This window comes from Notothenia coriiceps, unplaced genomic scaffold, assembly GCF_000735185.1.
Source record: "Notothenia coriiceps isolate Sejong01 unplaced genomic scaffold, NC01 NC01_scaffold00000339, whole genome shotgun sequence".
In the NCBI taxonomy this organism is placed as follows: domain Eukaryota; kingdom Metazoa; phylum Chordata; class Actinopteri; order Perciformes; family Nototheniidae; genus Notothenia; species Notothenia coriiceps.
In genome coordinates, this window is record NW_011333040.1 from 24312297 (window position 1) to 24332952 (window position 20656).

The 20656-nt window shown below is 39.4% G+C and overlaps 1 long non-coding RNA gene across 1 annotated transcript; it reads right to left on the reverse strand.

Annotated features, from left to right (window-relative positions):
* Window positions 1–10033: 10033 nt before the first annotated feature.
* Window positions 10034–12001, reverse strand: LOC104949555 (uncharacterized). The gene is made up of 3 exons (XR_798814.1): window positions 11529–12001; window positions 10832–10876; window positions 10034–10739 (listed from the first exon to the last, which is right to left on the reverse strand). It is a non-coding gene; the product is annotated as an uncharacterized lncRNA (long non-coding RNA).
* Between the last annotated feature and the right edge of the window lie 8655 nt (window positions 12002–20656).

Sequence of the window (20656 nt, forward strand, 5' to 3'; positions counted from 1 at the left end):
GGATAAAAACATCTAACAAGTGACATGTAATGTAATTTAAAAATTGATTTAGATTATGATGAAAATGTGCTCATGAAACGAAAGGCCACAACATGAAGCATCAAATTGGATTCTTAAATGTTAAATCCAACTTTGTATCCTCTTGTCACGCCAACAGATATTTATTTAAAAACATTTAAGGCATGAAATCATGAGTGATAGTTGATGATCACCTGTGGTGTGTTCAGATTTGGAGCTAAATTCAGCTCCGTCTTTTGAGACTGAGGCATAGAATTGTAACGGATCTCCGTTAAAACTAGAGCACGGTTTGTCATGCTCAGGGACTTTTGAGTAAAGAGCTTTAGGTTAAAAACGAAAATATGTCATGGAGTTATCCTCTCAAACAGGATTAACACAGAGAATCCCATCCCTTTAGTTATGTAAATCTTGCTTACACACAATGTCAGTGAAACGTTTTGTCAGCTTGTTAGGGCAACTTAATTTATACATGCACAATTGACAGTGTGCAGTTTTTGTAAGCGTGATGCAACACACACCAGATGTTTCTAAAGCAGGCATTGCACAGTAAAAGTCTGTAAAGCTAGAACAAAAAACTATATTGGGTTTGATAATATTTAAAACACCATGATGCTTGCAAAATCTAAACATAGTGTATTGTGACCATGAACTCCTTCTGTAAATACTTCTCACAATGAAATGTACCTGGATGCTACAGTAGCTTTTTTTTTGTTTGCAGAGGCTGATGCTCAGAATCTCATGTGTATATAGCAGAACTGATCCCAGAGGTGTTGATTGGGGTTGACATCTGGGCGGTTCCCAGGCTATTCCATTCTCTCTTCTCCCACATTGTGAAGGTACACGCTGTGATAACCTCATCTCTGTAGGGCAGGCATTGTCATCTTGGAGAATAGAGATGGCTCCCAGATTGTGGAGAGATAGAATCGCCACTGGCTGTGAGATCTCGTCAAGTTATTTATTTCACATTTAGATGGCTTTCAATGGTGAAAAGCCTTGTTTTGCCAGTGATGGAGATACAGCCCCATACCATGCTACTGCCCCCACTGAAAGCTGTTACTCTATCAAATTATTTTTTGGGAACTCATTTTCCAGCTTGTTTTGACATCAGTATTGCAATGTTAACCAAAGCATAACATAATTTGTGTATTGTCCCTGTGGTTTGGATGTTTCAAAAGGAAATAGACTCTTATTAGGCTCATGCTTCACCTTTGCACTTGATCATTATATGGCTGGTTGTTTTTCCTACTAATTCTCATCAAAAGGTGAATTAAACACACAGTAAATCCGAAAATGTTGAACTATTAACAAAGCATTCTTCCTGTCTTAACGTGATTAATTGTGTCTCTTCAGTATTATCTGTATATCTTGCTTTTAGGTCGTTTATACTAGTTTGAGTGCATGTTTCCCTCAGAGTCATTATCTTGGCATTGCATTTGTCAACCAAATGGTCCAAAGCTTTGCTCCGGTTGTGACTGATATGGTTATTATTCATTCCCAAAGTGCAATATTACGATTGGAAGGCATAAACTGATCTTATTGTTGTGCATCCATCATGTCTACCATCACAGCAGAAGTACAAGAAACAGTTCAATGATGCAGTCTTAGAAGAAACCTGAGCTCAAAACCTGTTTATGTTCTGTCTTCTGGAATCTACAAAATGACATATCATTAAGCCACTGTTGAAATCACAGGTTGGCATGAAGCATGAATATAAGACTTCCTGAACCAGGGGCATAATCTAATCATATTTGTATCATTCTTTGCACAAAGAAACTGGAGTCAAAATGCTTTTAGCAAAATGATTTGATGTTTGAGATATGTTTTCCAGCAAACTATAAGCTATGCACATTCTTGTTTGAAGGAGCCCTGCTTTTATTTTCACTTCCTGTAATGGGTTTCTGTGCATGTAAATGGTCTGCAAAGGCAAACATCCCTGTGTTCCCTCCAGAGGGAGTTTCTCTCCCACACACTCTTCCCTCCTGCCTAATACGACTCCATTGGACTCCTTTGATTACTTCCCTAACATGATGACATCACTGTGTAACATTTGCTCTTCTATTGGCTATCGCTGAAACGTATTGTATGTGATAGGCTAATAATAACAATAATAAAGCTTTATTTATATAGCACTTTTCATACAACACATGCAGCTCAAAGTGCTTTACAAAATGACACATCACAAGTTAAAAACAAACAAGAAATTCCTCTCAGATTATTTGTTAAGAACTTTAAAAGGTACATGCAGCCAAATATAACATTTGGTAACACTTTATTTTGATAGTCCATAGTTAACACTCTATAAGTCATCAGTTGACATTTAGTAGCTTGTCAACAGTGCATCAGTTGACATTCAACAGCACCGTTCAAACCGACAAGTAACTAAGCATTAGTTGATGATCAACAGATAAGCAACTAAAGTTCAGTTGACTATTACATTAAGCATTAGTTGATGATCAACAGATAAGCAACTAAAGTTTAGTTGACTATTACATTAAGCATTAGTTGATTATCAACATATAAGCAACTTTAGAGTTTAGTTGACTATCTGTTGATCGTCAACTAATCTAGCGTTGACTATTAGTATACTTTTAGTAGGTTCTCCACTAAGCGTTTGTAAGCATGTGTTAGGATTATCCAATTAAAGTGAAAAACAGTTGAGAACAGTAGAAAGTCTATAACCTATCAACATAACACATACATTCATCAACTAATGCTTAATGTAATATTCAACTAAACTCTAAAGTTGCTTATCTGTTGATCATCAAGTAATGCTTAATGTAATAGTCAACTAAACTCTAAAGTTGCTTATCTGTTGATCATCAGCTAATGCTTAATGTAATAGTCAACTAAACTCTAAAGTTGCTTATCTGTTGATCATCAACTAATGCTTAATGTAATAGTCAACTAAACTCTAAAGTTGCTTATCTGTTGATCATCAACTAATGCTTAATGTAATAGTCAACTAAACTCTAAAGTTGCTTATCTGTTGATCATCAGCTAATGCTTAGTTACTTGTCGGTTTGAACGGTGCTGTTGAATGTCAACTGATGCACTGTTGACAAGCTACTAAATGTCAACTGATGACTTATAGAGTGTTAACTATGGACTATCAAAATAAAGTGTTACCCATTTTACTTTAAAAAAAACAAAACACATTAATGTAACTACNCATTCAGAATGTGGCGCGCTCAGCAGCAGATTGATGCGCTGCAGAGGTTATGATTATGCTCGGTCCCGCGGGGGAGAGGTCTGAGGATTTAAACATTAAACTAAATTATTATTATTTAAATATATTTATTATGCAACACCCGCAACCCGACCCGCATCATCTTTGTTTTACCCAGAACCGAACCCGGAAAAAAGCGTTTGAAAAAATACCACACGCAAATCGTCACCAGTCGGGTACCCGCGGATACCCGACCCGATGCAGGACTCTGCTCTGTACACACTGCAGAACACTTGGGATTTGCCAAATAGCCCAAAATGCCCAGACAGACACACACACACACACACACACACACACACACACACACACACACACACACACACACACACACACACACACACACACACACACAATTTCTATGTTTGGAATTCACACACTGCAACTGGTTCATTGTAGAGCCCCAAGCCACGACTAATCATCAAGGGTTGCCAGTATGCCGGTGCATATACATCATGTTTGTGACATTTTGTGTTTTAGCCAGGAAATACTGTAGTGACACTAAAATAGAAACAGTGTTTGTTATAAATAAAGTGTCCAAGTTTTCCAACTCCAAATTATTTGTTCAAAGTGTGCAGGCATGTGAGTACAGAGCGCTGTGATTCATACTATTAAAGACATTACAAGTGACACATGGTATTAATCACAGTAATCCAATTCTCTTTATCAGTACCCACTGCTGTGCTTTAATGAGCGATCCACATAGAGAGGCTTTCCAACATACAGGGTGTTACTGGAAGATAACCGACGCGCTAACACTCTCTTAACCACACACGCCTTCTTGTCAACCTCACATCTCAGACAGGCAAAAGTATACCAGGTGTTCTTTTTAAATAGCATTTGTGTTTTATATGTATATTGAAAAATAAATCAAATGTGTTAAATGAAGTGTGAGGTGAGGAGACAATATCCAAATGCTGGTAGATTCTCCTCCAGGCTGTTGTTGCCAGGAACAGTGATTTATTCATCTGTTTGCTCAGATGTACTTTCTAAGAGATTGATATGAAACATATCATAGTGTACTTTTTAGCTATGACCGTTAGCTGGTCACTCTGGGAGCATGCACGTAAATAATCTGCAGTTTTTATTTAAGTGTACTTGTATATGTTCCTTAAAAATACCTACCCCTTCTTCCTATTCAAAAAATATTCGTACTATTGTTGATACTGAACAACTCCTATTAAAGAGGCCCTATCATCCTTTTTTCCCTTCCCGGTAATGTTTTATATTGGTGTTTGTGCCTGTAAATGGTCTGCAAAGGCTAAAATCCCTGTGCTCCCTCCAGAGGGAGTTTCTCTCCCACATACTCCCTGAAACGCCTCCGTTGGACTCCTTTGTTTACTTCTGGAACAGTGACAATCACAATGTAACACTTGCACTTCTATTGGCTAGCATTTTAACACATTATACTTGATAGACTAATTGGCAAGACATTTCCGACACATCTCTTAAGCCCGCGTGACACTGTCCCAAAATTGACACCAGATGGACACACGATGAAATGTGTCGAATTTGGCTGTGATCGTAACAACATCGGGCCCTTCGTGAGGGCATCTTAAACCATCGTATGAACACCGGTGGAGTTTCTCAGACTCCGGCAGCAACTTTGTGAGCGGTGGCAAAACCTTTGGCATGCCAAACATTTTCCGAAAGACCTTGCAAAGGTTCATTTTGTGTTGAATTTGTGAGTCCATTTTAACCTTCGTAAGGCCATCATGAGGGCATCTTGTCAAATCGAGTCATCTTCGTCTTTACTTCGTGTCATCATTGGTGCAATCGGGCATTATTCGCCTCACAAAGACAATACGAAGGAAACAAGAAGCTGCCCGATTTTTTTAGTAAGGCAACACGACTACGTGAAGCCCTCGCAATGCCGTCGTGTAGCCATCGTATTATAGTATGATGACATGTAGATGGGACCACGGTGTTGGCGAAGACAGCCGAATTTGAGTAGCTCAAACGTTTCCCATGTGTCATGGTAACGTGGACATATATCAGCGTCAGAGCATCTTCCTCAGTCAGTCCTGAGCAACTCTACAGAGCAGAGGCGTGTGGAACTCCCAAAGCTTCAATCAAAATTCATCACAATTCAGTTCCTGCAGAATGGCATACTTTGATGATGAGACAACCAGGAAAAAGAAGGCAGCAGCATTGCTTCTTTTATCCACCTCAGAGAACATGATGAGCAACTCTTACAGGCCCAGCACCTCCTCTTACAGGTAAAAATTGTCTTATTTCACTTTGTCATTTCTTGCTATTTGTGACCTGCTCTGTCGAAATCAGTAGCAGTGATGATACCTGTATTGAGCAGGTGAAACAGGAGCATGAGGGCACGGTGTGCTATGTTTCCTTGCAGATTGCTTCTCTGGTTGTTTTATTGCACAACAAAATCATGTAAACATATCATGTAAATAACCCAATTTGTGTTCAGTGAAACTGAAAAGGATATTACATTGTTTTTGTTACTTTCGTTACAGTTGTATGTCTTAAATGTAATTTAGGTTAACTTTCTGTTTTATTTAGATGCTTTTATTTTGAAGGCGAGTTTACGCTGTTGACAGGAAGTTGTTGTTGCTCTGGAAACAACATGCATTGATGTGTGGTTTGGGTGCCATTGTGTGGCCTTCTGCAGGCATCGTACTTGCTTTGGCTGTTGCTTGGCTGTTGACCAAGTTTGGGGGCCATTTTCATGCGAAATTCACAATTCCATATTCGTGTGTCCATCTGGTGTACATTGCGGGACAGTGTGACGCCAGCCTTAGCAGATGACCAATCACAACAGAGCCGGCCAGCTAACCAATCAGAGCAGACTGGGCTCTGGTTTCAGACAGAGGGTGAAGAGGTCCTTTTTGAACATTAAAGCATGGAAACATGTCACACTTTATCAAAACCCTTACATTTGACAATGTGTTTTAACATTATGTGCTACGTTTTTTATTGATTTCTTGAGCAAATCTACAATTTCTGGCATATGGATTGTTTGGTATGGTTAGTGAATAGTTGAAGTTTTGAGATCTATTTTTATTATCACGAATGCTATACTGTAAAGGTGTGGCAATAAACACTAAAGTATTTTTTGGTTGATGTAACTTTTAACTTTAAATTGAATTATTTTACAGTTGAAAGTTTTGACAAAAACCTTGTTTACCATGGTTAAGGTTAACCATGCCAAAACGCAACATCCTGCAAGAAACAGCGTCTGAGGGCTTCTTAAAGGTCCCATGTCATGCTTTTCTGGTTATTACCCGTCCCCTTGTGTGTTATGAATGTTTTTATGCATGTAAACGGTCTGCAAAGTCACAAACCCTGAAAGTACACCCTGTAGGGAGTAAAACTCTAACACAGAAAAGACCTGTCTATGCTGCACTGTAGGTGCGCTGCGTTTGGGGGTGAGGAGGGGGGTTGCGGGTGCTAGTGGAGCCTCGCAGATGGGGGTGCTGCAGCCCCCTCAGCATCCCCCCCTTCCCACGTCCAATCGCGATGTCTCGCTGTCTCGCAGACCCAAGCAGGAAATGAACCCAGCTCACACTGTCTGCTCCTCGCAGCGGCGAGCCGCGCAACGTCCCGCGCAACGTCCCGCGCAACGTCGGCACCCAGACCCCACGCAGCATTCTCATCTGTTTGTCCTTACTGGTGTCATTTTCTGGTTGCTAACACCATTGTAACACATAATCACTGATGTTCCGCTTTAAGGGTGGTAGACCATAGTGGTAGACTCATCTGAACAGAGTGTGCGAGCTGACCAATCAGAGCACAGTGGGCTCACAGGGAGGGGAGGGGTGGGGGCAGGAGCTCCAACAAGGCGTTTAGGACAGAGTGAATACACATACTATACAGAGATGCTGATGAGAAACCAATGTGAGTTTGGAAAATTGCACAATATAAATCTATTTTAGTATACCTCAACAATGGAATTATGATCAGTAGAAATGGCCATGACATGGGACCTTTAACATCCCGATAGCAATGAATACATGAAATGCTTCGACAACAAATATATACAAATATTTAATCTGTGGAAGCCGTGGCGTTGTAAAAAGGAAGTCCAATTATCTGCCCCGGCCCGACAGCAGATAACTGGATGGCTTACCCGTGCACAAACTTATCTCGTGCCCTCAGTGGTCATGTGAGCGTTCGTTTGTGTTGGAGGAGGGGCTCTGTAAGGAAGTCTAAAGGAAGGGGAAGATTTTTTTCGGTTGTGTTCTTTCAAATTCTAGCGCACTCCAGCTGGTTTCTCAATTCTTACCTACCTTTAAGTTGATAAACAAAAATGTGATTTATTGGACCAGATTGTATAACGCTCTATGAACAATTGTTGTATTGAGATGTATCTTGTTGGCTTGAACACAGACTTGCTTGTACATTTTGCTGACGTCAGTTGATCATAGCTGGTGATTGCTGGTGATTTCAAGCTGTAGCAGCGAGGTCTTTTCCCACCTAATCCTTCCTATGATTGACAGTTGATGATGATTTCCTCTCCATGAGTGTAACCATGGGTACCATGCTCCTTGCTCTGATTATAGATAATTGCACAGCTTCTCATTAGCTGCATGGCTACACCGCTCATTCTGCCATGATGTTTTTGCATGTCAACTGTACCTTGTGTTTAATTATTGTTCTTAGGTTCTTAAGTGTAATGGAAGACAGTCTGAAGTGTTAACTAGCCAGGGTCAAGATGTTATGTAATCTCTCTTTGTCTTACTTTACCAATGATGCTTGTTAGATGAAATAACAGCAGTTAGCTGATAACATTCCCTGCAGCAGTTGGCAGAAATGGGTCATTGCAGTTCTTGCCATTCTTGAGCTCAGCCATCATTAGGCTGGGTATATGATCCATACACACAACCAACTGTATTCACTCACACTTTGAGCCATGTTAGCTGTTCGATTGTGGGGATGGCAATCTGAGTCTATCCACTACATAGGAACAAAAAACAAGTAGGCTACTTTATCATTAATTTTACCTCTTTTTGTAGTTTTTCTGTGTCTTTTTGTAGTTGTTAACCATCCCTCTGTGGTTGTATCCCTCTTTGGGGTCCTTTTGTGTCGCTTTGTAATTGGTTTTGTCTTTTTCACATTACCTGTGGCCTCACAGTCATATATAATATATTTTTCAATTCATTGCCGACTCTACAGAGCAGTTGCACACTTTAAGAACTCTCAAATAAAAATGTTTAGCACTCTAGTTTTTGGATGAAAACGTGAGTTCATCTTAAATATAATTATTACACTGCTCAGTTGAATACCCAATTCTGATTGATCAATTGTGACATACCAAGGGTTGTTAATTGTCGCTATTATAATAGCGAAAATTAACAACCCTTGATGATAAACCCTCCTTAGCAACGATCTGTTCTCCTATACCAGGGGCCTAGGTTTTTCCCAAATTAACAAGTTGTATTTTTTTAGTATTGGGCAGTGATGAGAATAAACTGATTTTTTTGTCCAGTATTTTGAGTGTTTGTTTGTACAATGACTCCAGTGGTTTTAATGTTGTTGTACTGGCATGTGACCAGGTAGTTAAACAGTAGGTGATGTGTGAGAGAACCATAGAGTGTGTGTACATCAGAGATGCCTCTATTGACATGTAATCTCTGGTGTTCACAACATTTGCTGTGATCATATATGCATCCTTTAAGATCATTTCAGCACAGAGTGGAGTACAGCAGCATATTTACTTCAATATAAAGACTGCCAAGATTTCCATTTTCAACTGCTATATCCATTTTTTCATCATGCCTTACTTCACCACCTTCTTGATTTGATCGATTTCCAAAACTCAGATTTGTCAGCTGTAACACCCTGAGTATAAGGTATATATTTATTTGTTGTTTTTTCAATGTGAAACTCATCTAGCATGCAGGGCCAGTCTTGTGCTTCACTGAGCAAATAACTCATCACAGTGAGCCTGCAAATGTTATTTTCTAAGGTCACCTGTGAGCAAGCTTGAATGCAATTACAGTTGCGCTGATGCTTTCAGAATCTCAATTAAACAACACATGTCCTGCCCTAGTTATACCTGCAAGCTTAAAATAGTCACTATATTATGTGTTCAGTGCATTTACAGCCCTTTTAGTATACATATCACAAGCAGCTCATTTCACCCTTGTGGCGCAGTTTTGTTCTCCCTCATTTATTTCTCTTTCCTTTTTTTCTTCTGGTCACCACAGGACTTCAAGCTGTTGCTGAATCCACTACTGAGGGTGTCTCAGTGGAAATTGCACCGAGAGTTTCATTAAAATGATTATCAGATACATTTTTCCCCACTCATTTCATACTCTTACCTTAATTTCTCTGATATTATTATTATTATTATTGGCATGAAAATCTAGAGATACAGTATGACCACGTTTTTGAGCAAGTCCACGAATCTCTGATAACACCACCAACTTAGTGAGCTCCTGCAGAGGCTCTTAACAGAAGATTAACTTTAAATCAGGCCCTTTAGGATAGTTAGTCCAAAAGGTCTTCAGTTGTTGTTGAAGGACTCATTAATAATGATCATGTGGGTCAGTAAGTCCTGGTATTTCTTGTCCTCAGTCCATTCCCCCATATTATCCAGTTTCTCTATCCAGAGGTTGTATGCTTGTGTTGTCTCCTGTTGTTAACAGAGTTGGGAGGGTTACTTTAAAAATGTATTGCGTTAAAATATTTTTAATCAGTAACCTAATCTGAGTAGCAAAATATAAGAGAAAATAAATATCGATAATATGTTGATTACCTAGGTGTACTATTAAAGACAGCAGAACAATGTAACCTCGAAAAGAGGAGACCAAGATATTTCTGATCAAAAATGTGTCATCTGTTTTGAGATTGTTTTTATTGGAAAACCTGCCTTTCATTGAGCATAGTCAGGCAGCAGCTATACAACAACAATGAAAGACATGAGAACATAATACACAAAATAATAATCGACAGGTAAAGGAGTATGAATTCACACTTAATATCTTAATCCACATCACAGCTGGGAGGAAATACATCAATATGCTCCTTTAACAACAAACACAGTAGAACTTAGACCAAAACTAGATCACATCTTAATGTGCCGCATCTCCTTTGACCACTTGTGGTATACAGAAACACTTTTTTGCAGCTGAAATTGTTACAATGGTGCACTGTGTTTGGGGAAGGAAGTAATTATTCTAGGCAATCAACTTGTTTTGTAAAATGTCAGATTACCAAGAGCGGCATTGTTGTTCTGGTCAATATGTGTTTGATAACCCATGCTAGATAACATCCTATTATATAGGGCTCATTGCATGGCAGTTTGAAATGACTGAAGGCTATGTGACCGACCTTATAACAGTGCACACGTTTGTTCTTAAGAGCACCACAGCTACCAAGATCCACACATTATATTTTAACATATTTGAAATGTAGAGCATCAGCAGTTTATTAAAGTGAGTAATATTGACTGGACGTCCCAGGTCAAAACTATCTTGAAAGCAATTATTCCACCAAGCCTCTCAGTTTGACGCAAGCAGCAGGGACAGTGGACCTGCAGAACGAGGACATGTCATTGCTCCGAGAGAACTACTTACAGAAATGATTTCGTAACGACACAATAAGTATTTTCAATCAAGAACAGACCTTATCTCCGTTTCCAGGGAAGGGGTCAAAGCCATGAATACCTGACTGCAGAGAAAGGGAGAGAAGATGTTTGCCTAAAATATTAATACAGCTAAGAAAATTGGACTGAAAATAAAAGCCACCAGCTGTTAGAAAAATGATAACAGCTTGGTATACATGTCGCGAAATGTTTACCTGCTTTGAACTTTATCAGCAGAATGAATGTCAGGTGCCCTGTTATTTTGGAGCAGGTGTTGTTGCAATACGCTATTTTCTAATTTGCTCAATAGGATGTTATTTTCCGTTGGTAAACTGAATCACCACAGGAGGGTATAAAACTGTTAGGCAGCCTCTTGGTTGGTATTAAATGTCTGGAGGATATTAGTTATCTATGATGCGGTATAAACAGCGACAGAGTCCATGTAGGGAGGAAGTTTTTTGTGGATTGTTAGATAACAAAACTCTGGTCTTTATCCAAAAGTCAACATGTGGAGTTAATCTCAATGACGTACTTACCTTATGCACGTTAACTTAAAGTAAGTGACAAACATACTCCTTTAAACCTCAAACATGGTTTTTCTTTAGATACAACCAAGGATTATTGTTCAAATCCATAGCAGTTGGTTTTTTAGCATTTTTCTTGAAGCATTATAGTGGTACCAAACAATATGGTCATGTTGTGTTACATCTTTTAGTGTCCATGTTCTCATTTAAATACCTGCATTGCCTGGTCTTTCCTCCATAAGCCTTTAGGGTAAGGTTCTTAAGAAACAATCAGCCGATGGAGTTTGCCCGGTTGTCATGGTGATCATTTGAATATCCTTTTTCCTGAACATTTTCATACATTTTAGCTTAAAAGCTGAGGTCTTTAGAAAAAAACTCACCATGAGGTCTACTTCACTTTGATTATAATCAATCATATTGATCATGTGATCTCCATTTGAAACATAACATTAGCTGAACATGATTTGTTTGGAAAAAGCCCACAACACAGGATGAAGCTAGTGCAGATCAAACCCTCAAGAGCAGCTAATTGTTACGGTAGAGCGAAGGACGCAGGACCCAAATGCAGGTTAAACTGATTCTACCTTTATTTCAAGGATAACGAATAGAACTTGGACAGACAGCACACTCACCGGTGAACACAGTCAACAACAAAAGACGAACCAACACTGAACACAGGAAGAGACAAGACTAAATACAGGGAGGGGTAATCACGAGACGAGAAACAGCCGGGTAGGGGAGGAGAAACACAAGGGCAACAGGTGAACACAATCAGACACACCAGGGAAACTAACGACCAGGGAGGAAAAACACAGGGAGAGGGACCAGACAATACACAAGGAGAAAAACATGACAGGGAGAACCGAACAGCAAAATAAACCCAATACAAGACATACAAAACCAAAAACGTGACATAACACAAGAATTGTGACACTAATACATGCAGCTTGTGGTCATTAGGAACTGCTGTTTCCAAGGTAGATAATGTACCTTGAATGTTAATGTAGAAATGTTACCACTGCTCTAAAAATACACACAATACAACCACAAATTAGAAATCCTTTGTTTATCCTAAAGCGTGGAAATATACAGCATAACAGCAAAGGTGGCAGAAAGCAGAATAAAAAGAGTATTTAATAAAGAGGTGACCACAAATTCCCTTTACATGTTGAATCTGATTTGAGTTGTCGTTCAAGGCTCCATGTTTTAAGCCAGAGCAATTATTTCGGCAGAGATAATTGGTAAAAGTCATTTAGGCTCTCCAGGCTGTAGAGAAGCTCTGTTGTTTGGGAAATTATTGCAATACTCCAATCTAATAAGCAAGCTGTCACTGCATAACATAACACACATTTCACGGCAAATTGTTATATGCATTACATTTATTTGATTTGCAGTCGTAACGCATACTTGTAACAAAACAGGCATTTAATAAAGATCACGGCCTCAGGCGTTTGAGTGCCATGTGATACTGAGAGTCTGAGAGATAACAAGATTATTCTTCTCACAGTAAAAAAGCTGTAATGTGGTGTGGCTCAAAGCTTCAGGTGTTTGGATTTAAAGTGAGGATCCCAAGACTTAAACTCAACTTTGTGACATGGTCATGGGAATGAATTATATGCTATCATCCGTCATACAGTCTGTCATCCAACTGCGTATGTCTCTTATCTCCACAGACAGAGAGACAGGGATAGAAGAGAGATCCAGAGTTGGGTGCTCAGCAAACAATTGTGTTTGTATAGAGCTGTTATGCAGTCTGTGCTGGCATTGAGTGTATACCGCCATTCACAGAAGTTAGCCAAAGTGTTAAAAAGTTGTTTTCTTTTTGTCATTTCTGAGTAATTTAAATTCAACTCTAATGATGTTTTATAACTGTCTGTATCCTTGGGCTGATGTCAAACTTCCCACCCTGCCTTCTGCCATAAACTGAATGCTTTTTGGATGATGAGTGTGAAAGCCCTGGGTGCATCAACTAAGGGTTAGCAGATTGCGGTCACAAGGGGGATGCATATGAGTAACTTATAGATCAAGAGCATGTGGAGCTGTGCAGAACTGAAATGGTGCCTTCTCTCTGATCTAATATTTAAAGTACAGCTTCAGAGTTCTCCTGGGGAATACATATTGATTTATTTACATCCACAATTTCACTTATGCATAGAGTTTATGTTGTGTTGACTTAAGATCAGGTCCAATCAAGTTCAAGTTTCTGCCTCTCGTTATATAAATCTCATTTTAAATCATGAGGCATGCTATATAGAAATGTCTTCACTTTATTTGAAATAATTCAAGTAAACATAGCCTTGTTGTGTATTCATGGCATACAAAGACAAAAATAAAATATATATTGTAATCCAAAGTAACTGAAAAGTCCGGTAGCAGTAGTGCACTGGTTTAACTCCTCCAACTATCAAACAAGGCAGTATTTTGTCAATAGGCCTGTGACCTTTTTTTACCTCTGTACACATAACCCTGCAGTCAGGTCATCGTTTGTTTACCGAACTGAGCCGCATGACGGTTTTTTAAGGGAAAGGTCATAAGCTGAGAGGAAATCAACATGAGAACAGTTGCTCGTCCCTCCCAAGTAATACTTCCTGTGGTAGTCTCAAAATATGTTGTGCACATGCTTATGAAATGGATGTTTTGTTATTGTACAGGAAGCCAACTGTGCATACAGTATGTGTCCCTCCCACAAGGTAGTGTGTGTGTGTGTGTGTGTGTGTGTGTGTGTGTGTGTGTGTGTGTGTGTGTGTGTGTGTGTGTGTGTGTGTGTGTGTGTGTGTCCGTTCGTGCATCTGTGTATTTGTGCATGACACCGTGTGCGTGCATCCGTGTGTGTGTCTTCGTCCATGTGTGTGTGTCCGTTCGTGCATCTGTGTGTGCCTGTTTAGAGTGTGTTTTGGGATAGTTCGACTGACAGATTTTAAACTTACCCTGAAGACCAGTATGTTCTCTCATTTTGCTTCAGGCTCTTATCTGTTCTTATTTATTTACAACAAAACGATCGTCTGTGGGGTTTTTCTGTGTTTTATATAAATTAAGTACATTTTTTCAGGTCTGTGGCAAGCTTTGGTTTATAATGTGTAATATTGAGTAACTCTCCACTGAGACGAATAACTTGTGAAAGTAATTTCTCAAAACGAACAAACAAAACAATCCCCTTGGGCTTAAGATAATTAAGAGTTCCTTTTCCTTTTTTCCAGACACTGGCCAAACAAGGAAACGATTAATTAAGAAAATAAGTAAACAAAAAGTTGTCAATTAAAATTATCACAACTTGCAGCACTACTCATATTATTTTTAGTAGAACATAAACAGAATCACCAGATAAGACAGCCATTCCTTTTCTGCTTTAAAGAGCAAGAAAGCAACATTTTGACTTGCTTAATTGACTTAATTACTCAAAAGAGCATTAGTGTTTCCCTCCCGGCTTATCATTTTTACAGCATGTGCATTTTTTCCGATGTGTGTTCGGTGTCCTAATGACCACACTGACCCTTTAAAAGCATAAGAACTCTAATACAGAGAGTTGGAGAAACGTGTTTAAAAATGCTGAAAAAAGTTTCCAAATCGTCAATTATTTATCTTTCCATAAAATTGCAAAGACATTTTGTTCTGGTTTTATTGGCCTTGTGATCCATGTCGACTGATATTATTTATATGGGTAGGGTACTTTGATGTTATTAAAATGGTCCATCCGTTCATTACTTGCTTGTCCTCTCCGTGGCTTAGTAACTAATGATATGAGTCCCCTGAGAAAACACAATTGCATTTTTAAAAGCCACAGCTCACTCTTTAGAGCTGTACATATGGACATCAGAGGACATGGAGTGTTGGACCAGAATAAATGACACAGACGATTATTTATAACAATAAAAAGCAAGACATGCTGTGTGAGATGATGTACTTTTTGCTACGGATCTGTTGATCTGCAATGTACGGAGCCCCCTAGGGCAACCTTTCCCAAACTCAGGGTCGCGACCCAAAATGGCTCGCGGACCCGTTTTGATTGGGTCGCCAGTTAAATGCATTGCTACACACACGCAGCGTCAGAGCTGATGGCGGCGTTGCAAATACCATTTTTTTTATAATTTTTGTATTTTATTTTTTATTTTGAAAATGAAATTATGCAATATAGCATTGTATATTGAATGATTTAATTTTCTAAATACAAATAAACTAAAAATAAAAGATTGTATTTGTATCAGCTCTGACGCGTCCCCCGCGAAAGTTTTCGCGCTGTCTGTTTATTGTCTGTTGATTAATCCCGATCGTACATGATGGCAGAAAGACAATACAAAGATGAGTTTTTAAACGTTGGCTTCACAAAAGCTGTTAGAAATGGAGAGGAGCGGCCTCAGTGTGTTTTATGTGGAGAGGTGCTCAGTAACGAAAGCTTGAAAATGAATAAATTGGACCTGCATCTCCAAACAAAACATCCTCTGCATCGGGACAAATCGAAGGATTTTTTCATCTGCAAAGAAGAGTCTTTCAAGAAGCAGTGTTTTGACGGCGGAAAAGTAATTCATTCATTTTAATCATTTGTTTGTGTTTTTGTGAGTTTGTCAGGGTCTGTTGTGAAATTGTTTCGTTAATGGAAAGTTGGATGAAATGCAGACTGAGCCCCGGAGCGGACCGCCAGCTGCGCTCTCTCGCGCGTCCTCTACTCGCTCCCGCGAGTCCACTCCATTCTGCAGCGGCACAGAGCGGTGTTTCAAAACAATAACCACAGGAAGATTAGAGGGTAAGTGACAGGTAGTATGAGAAGGAAAGCGAGAGAAAGTATCAGCCGCACGGACGTGACTGCTGCAGTGTGATGCACATAGGAATACATATGGGGGTTATTCCCTATCTTTATTCAAGAGCATGGTCTTTAAATTTGAGAGCATACTTTATTGATTTCACGTTCAGAATATGTATTTCTTTCCCTCAAACCCTGTCCTCACACTCAAATAGTGCCTGCTTGCGCTTAGATTTGCTTTGCTTCTGCTCAAACTGTACGCTTGCACTCAGATATATTGCTACGCTTACAGGTTTCCTGTGTTCCAGTTTAAAACCTGCTCCTTGCACTCAGGCTGTTTCTGTGCGCTCGTGAAATGTCTGCTCTCAGATTTCTTCTGTGCGCGCTTGGATCTTTTGTGCAACAACCCTGTCAAAATCCCTCTGTGGGGATTCCCCACAGTATTGAGTATGTAGTCGCTTTGGATAAAAGCGTCTAACAAGTAACATGTAATGTAATGCGCTATAAATGCGATTGCCAGGTCCACATTGGGTATACAGCGTACGCCGGCTGGTATTAAAAATCACCCAATAACCCAGCAATGTTAATGATAATATCTTCTCTGTTATTTTCAGGCATTCAAAGGGAACAGAGGGGCACCCTATCAAGTCAGCCTCCCCAAAAAAAAAGTTAATCAGTTGCCAAGTGTTGGAGTTTCTTTGTCTCTCAGAGTGTTTTAAAACAGCTCTGTTCATTTAAAAGTGTTTAAAAAATGTGTGTACATAGTTTTTGATCTAGTGACAAACGTAATGTTGCACTTCTGATCATTTAAATTTGGTTTCACCTGTGATGTACTGAATACACTTGACTGAACTTCAGTTAGTGTTTTGTCCCTTTCTGTTTACAACATGTTTGTTCTTTGTTCATTTAAAATAGTTTAAAATGGTGTGTACATAGTTTTTGAGCTAGCGACAAACTTAATATTGCACTTTTGATAATTGTATAATTGAAATTTGTACTTGTATATACTTGACTGCACGTCCCATGTTTCGTCTTTCTGCTTTGATCCTTATTTTTTTCTGGGCAAGCTCAAAGTGTGCACTTTTATAATTAAATAAATATTTTCATTTACATTTTAAATTCATGGTGTGTTGCATTCTTTGTTTATAACTGTAGATATTATGGAAAATCATGACATTTTTTGAGCTTGGGTCCCCTAGGACCACAACATTTCTGTTTTGGGTCTCATGCTGAAAAAGTTTGGTAACCCCTGCCCTAGGGGACATGGAGAAGAAAAAAATATATATTTGAAAAAAAAATAATAATAATGTTTTGCGAGATCTCGCAAAAAAAGTTTTTTAATTTTTTTTTCTAATTTTTTTTTTTTCTCCATGTCCCCTAGGGGGCTCCGTAGCAATGTGTGGTGCTGTTGAGTTGTATTTTATTTGTATTCTGAATTAGTTATTCAATGAATTGATGTGAATAGGGTGGATTAAATATAATAACGTCACTATAAAAGCTTCCACAAACGCTATACAGCTTCCAAATTAAAAGGAAGTTTAATTATCACTATTGTAATGTTCAACAAAGCTGAACATTACAATGTTCTTTCACTATATATAAATGTAGGAATGTTGTATCATAATGCATTTACTTTATCTGGCTGTACCTAGTAAATTGGCATCCGAACATGTATTTACAAAGATACTGAGCAGTGTTATAGAAACTGACATTAGAATGTATGCCATAATTAGAAAATCACTCATTTGCTTCCAGCAGGCAAAGTGCATTCATGTCCCTACACTCTGCACCTCAACACAGAGAACAAATGCTGTAATCATAAGGAGGTAATCTCCCTTAACACCAGCTTGAGTTTGAAAACTGCTTGATTATACACAGACAGATTGTAACTTGCTTCTAAGCCCCATTAAGCATCACAGCACACATGGAAATGTCGAAAAATATTTGATGTATTTCCTGATTTCTACTCACTATGCGACATTTCACCTTGAGTTTATCGTGTCTCCTGCCCTTCTCAACCTTAGCTGCTCCCTCTGGAGTCTGAACACTTGTTACTCATCTTGATGAGCCATCTGCCTTCAAACGCCATAACACGTGATCATGAGAAAGACTGCAACTCAAAAGTTCCTCCAGGAGCTGAACGGAGGCCAATGTACGGTATCCATCATTAATGCTGTTATGCAGCAGAGCTTCTAATGAGCCTCCTCTGCTGACATTTATTTTGTCAATGATTCCTATCCTCCAATTGCCGCCAAGTTTTCTCTGTATGTTTTTTTGGTTGTTTGAATTTCAAACGTCCAATGCAGCTTTAAAGTTCATCTGGCTTTTTACATTCTGTATGTTGGTGGTTTAAAATAGCTTTTAACTTTTAAGGACTGCATTAACTAGAAATTCTCAAAAAGCCAGTCCATAAGCTACCAACATATTCTCACTCCAAACTCGGCCTATGTTGACGTTATGTCAGGGTCGTCACTTTCCAATGCAAGGGGGGCCCTTTAGCGTTGAGTTTCAACTATCAGGGAGTCCCATTGACTTGCATAGAGCTCCCTGAACGTTGGTAATAGACGAGTTGGGATCGCGGCAAAATGCTCTCCGCAGACTTATTCTCACAGCGTTTATCAACCTTTTTCTAACTCAATATCAAGCCACACTTATTGTGTTTACTTCTTTATTTTAATTGAATAATGTCTTTTGTTGCCGTCAGTTAGGGGGAGAGTAGGGGCTCAGAAAACTGAAATCTGTATTGTTTCATCGTTTTTTCCCTTCTAATTTTGTATTACTACTCAACAATAAGACACAATTATCCTTGTGTTTATTTATTTGTTTGATTGTATAATAATCTGACTTTTGGAGTCCGTCAGGACCGACAGTCGGAGCAGCTCATAGTAGTTGTTTTAGAGAATTTTACACCCGGAAGTAAGTATTCTCTCCGACAAACCCTGTGATTAGTCCTCAAGCTCTGTGATTGGATGTTTGAGTGTGCGCCGAGGGTTACGCCGAGCGTCAAACAGCACTTTGAAATGGGATGAAACCAAGGCAGACTATCAAAAACTGGATTGGAATGGGTCCACCACCCCCGTCCCCAGAACTACACATGCTGGCTATTGTGTGTTTCGCAACATGTTCTATGGCACGTCTCTACTGGGAATTGTAGTTTTAAAAGACGTTTTCGTATTTCCCATAATAAGAAGTGGCCAGTATTAAACTGTGTACACCCCTGAAGGTTTTGGGGATAGGAAACACTCAAATGTAAAACATATAATTAATAAATGGGTGAAAATTGCTTGTGTCCATAATGGGCAGCATTAATATACTCACATGACAGCTAAGGTCAGAAGAGCTTTATTTAGCTGGTGTTATGAACCGAGACACAGGACGCAGGACCCAAAAGCAGGACTCGAAGACAGTTGTCCAAAAATAGAATGTTCCTTAATAACAAAAACTAAATCGTACTTTCAAAAAATAGGAAGCAGTTAAATAGCCAAAGCTAAGTTGTACATCAACACAAAAACTCACTTGGCAAAAGGTCTAAATATCAAGGTAGGTATCAGGACTAAAAAAAAGGCCAAGGTTCTCACGACATGAAACATAACGAACTGACAAAGGAACAAAGAAACACCAGGGCTATATATAGGTGAGGGGGATGGGCACAGTTGAAAACAATCAGGGCAGGGCCAAGCAATCTCAAGGGCGGGAAACACACAAAGGCAGGAAATGTGGGATCTGGAATGAGAGGAAAGATTACTTTCAAAATAAAAACAGGAAGTGACAAGATCCAAACACAAAACTAGAGTAAAAACATAACTAAACCTAACATATATGTCGAGTCACAACAGCTGGTCATATGTCTGTGACCCACTGGCGGTTCTACGGGGTGGCAGCTGCCACCTCAGAAAAATGCCTTGCCACCCCAGCTGCCACCCCAGTTGGCAGCTTTGTTTTGAAAGAAAAGTTGTGGCTCATCGGACATTTATGAGAGAAAATCTCTAATGTCCGAGTGCAAGTGAATGCAGCACAAGACCGTGCGCCTTGTAACCCCCCCCGGCCCTTGGCGCGAGACCCTGGGAATATGATGGCGGTGAATTCTCATTGGTGAACTCCGTTTGCACAAAACCGAGAAAGCCATCTTCGGATCAAGTAGGACCAAGGGATGGGGAAATTGGAGCGGCCCCCGCGGGCCCGCCATGCCCGGCCCCACCGCTCCCTCTTTTTTTGGTGGCCTCCAGAATGAATTTATCAAACAACGTAAATTAATTTAAAAAAAAATTTAAAAAAAAACTGTCTTTGTTTTTTTTAACTTGTAGTACGATACCGTCCCCTAGACTCCTAGTACGTCGCGAGCCTGCGTACATGATTTCAAATACGCGAACTAATCGTGTGACCGCCATTTGGGGTGGTGTCATTGGTTTGGTTTTCCCGGGGACACCCTCACAAAGAAACCCCGGCCTTGTTTGTTATGCCTGCTGTGCAGCTTTAAGTTGCCGTCCTTTTTGTATTATGCCTTTACCAAGCCCTTAAAAGTTGTATTTTTATCAATTCCTGAATTTGGCGAAACAAGGTCTTAATATTTCCTTAAAACCAAGACCTTTGTTTAAATTTGAAATCGC